Here is a 2913-nt window from a genome sequence, read left to right on the forward strand (position 1 = left end):
CTCAACTAACCTTTTAATCCGGACAAGCTACTTTACTAATCTGTGTACTGTGAACTCCCTTCCCTTACCCATTCCCATTTCTGTAGGGACTGCGTTCGTGGTATCTTTTTCTTTCTACAACTATTTTCCAGCATAAATTGCTTTCCATTGTTCCAGTCCAACCACCCAGTGGAAAAGCAAACATGCACGGGCTTTGATTTCTACCTCTCTTGCTGGTAAAAGAGAAATGCTAAGCCTGGTCTCTGAGCCAAAGCTAACTGTAGATGGCCAACACCTGCTCTGCAGTGGGGAGGAACAGTGATGATGATGGCAAAGAACATGGGGGAGGCTTTACCTGCCCCTGGCAGAGTGGCCTTTCCCACTGCTCAGGAGTACATTGGTGGGATTTGGGTTTGAGATGTGTCAGGTTGGGCCCATACTGATAAATAAAACAAAGCACAGACTGAAACCCTGTCCCACAGTTGTCCCTTCTGCTTACTTGCTTGCACATTTGCTGGCCGGGTTTTGGGGGCCATTTCCCCGAGGCAATACCAGGTACATGGGTCTAAACGCAGCGGGCTGGGTGGATGTGAACTGTGCTGTCTCGTAGCACCAACACTAGGGAAAGGTCTGTGACTTCTGTTTGCTGGCAGGGACATCACCTGCAGTGTTAATCCAAACCCACTAAAGAAAACGGAAAGATCTCCCAGTGACTTCAGTAGTCTTTGTGTCATGTCCTAAACTGAATTCAGGCCAACACGGGATCAGACCAACTTCACATAAGCAGCTTTAGACTGATGTCAGTGGAGCTGTTGATAGAAATTTTCAACAGCAGGGTTAGCGTTGCGAGGTGAGGGCTTCCTGAAAGCCAAGTCTGCACGTGCTGTATCAGGTCTATGAATTTATAACTGTGAGCATGACACAGTCCAGTCAAGGCAAGTTTTAGAAATGTGGCCTGGATAACGGTTAATGACTGACCTACAGAGCAAGAATAAGTTATTGCAACATGAAATCTGTTAACCCATGCTTAAAGCAGCCTTGCTGTACTCTCCCTCCACAGATGAGGATTCTTTCAAAAAGGAATGGGACTTCATAAATCATTAATTTTTCCAAGGAAAGTTTTCACTTTTCTCAGTGCTTTTTGCTACGTTGTAAAAGCAGCTGCTTTTAATTTTTCTCTAACTTCCAAAATTCTTCCACAACTCCTAAAAATTTGGAAGGAGAAAAAAAAGATTGGGGCAACAGGTAAAAAAAATCCATACCCAAAGGGTAGGTGGACATTTGACATGTCTCTATGTCTCATTCTATGTTTACATATACATTAGGTGTAAGATAATTTTGAAAATTATCTTGTCATAAATTCAATTTCTTGATTATTCTCGGTAACGCAGTGGACATTTTAAATACTTACCTAGCCTGTATATCTTGGGGATAGGAATCATTTTTTGTTCTGAGTTTGTACATCTCCTGGTACTAAGGACAGGCACTATAGTACTGAAGCTCCCAGACACTTGTTCTACAGCAACAGGGACCCATCATGTCACTATCATTTTAGTGACAACTTGTGACCCTACTGCATGGCATTAAGTGATACGATTTTTAGGAACCTGTTGAGATGCAGCAAAAAGTTTGACTGGGCATTTTTTTTCATGGCTACTGAGCAGATCAAAACTCTCTGATCAAGGCCCAGACCCTCCTGTGCTAAGCACTACACAGAGGTGTGACAAAAGACAAGCTCAAACAGTTGAAGGGAAAGGATGCCAGGGAATGGCATATCTATAAATGCCATATGGCATTTCCATAAATCCAAAACATAAGGTCCAGAAAGTTAAATTCACAGAGAGACTGTTCAGGTGATGACAAAAATGGCAATTTTTTTTTCCTTTTTTTTTCTTCTGGGATGTAATGGAAAATCCTGCTGACTGGTGTAAATTGGTGTAGCTTTGACCTCTGGGAAGTGGAGCTGATCTACATCCACTGAGAACATGGCCAAGTAATAACATGCTGTCTTGAGCTCTGCACTAAGCACATTTGCAGAGCTGATGAGTTTGGTTTGTTTAGGAGGTTGATTTGGGTGTGCTGTATGATTGTGCGGGAGAGGAGGGTCTGGAGGGCACTGTTACTGAAGGAAGCGAATACCTGAAACACAAAGAGCTAAAGCTGTTCTGTACCAGCCATGAGGCAAACCCTTGCTGTTGTAAGCACAGTAACATTTCTGCCCTTCCTGCAAAATACAGCCTCTCCCAAAGCAGCTGGATATTAGGGAATCTTTGCTGATAGGCTTAAAGAAATCTTTCTGTCTTCTTTTCAAAACTGTGCAATTTCAGCTGGTTCACCAGAGCCGTTCCACTCCTGGAGAGGCATGCTGCCCAGATGTAACTCCAGCCTTGCAAATCAACAGAAAAAATGCTGTAGACCTGCAGCAAATCTCTGCAGTTCAGCAGAGATTCCTAGAAGCTTTGACTGAAAGGGCTCTCTGAAGGTCTCTAATCCAAGTGGGAAGCCCCAGTGCTGGGTCAGATCAGCCATGGCTTTGTCTAGCCAATTCTTGATGTCTTCCAAGGACAGAGGTCCCATTTCTTCTCTTGGCTGACCTATTACCTTCTCACCCTCCTAGTGAAAAAGACATTTTTCCTAATGTCCAGTCTGAACCTCCTAAGCTGCAATCCATGGCCATTGTTGCTTCTACTGCCATTTGGCGCTACCGAAATGAGCTTGTCTCAGACATCTTCACCTCTCCTTGACACAAAGGCAAGGACATCAAAGCCAGACAGTATAGAATCATAGAATCATTAAGGTTGGAAAAGACATCTAAGATCATTGAGTCCAACCGTCAACCCAACACCACCATGCCCACTAAACCATGTGCCGCATCTACACGCCTTTTAAATACTTCCAGGGATGATGACTCAACCACTTCCCTGCGCAGCCTGT

Source organism: Pygoscelis adeliae, unplaced genomic scaffold, assembly GCF_000699105.1.
Source record: "Pygoscelis adeliae isolate BGI_AS28 unplaced genomic scaffold, ASM69910v1 Scaffold103, whole genome shotgun sequence".
NCBI lineage: Eukaryota > Metazoa > Chordata > Aves > Sphenisciformes > Spheniscidae > Pygoscelis > Pygoscelis adeliae.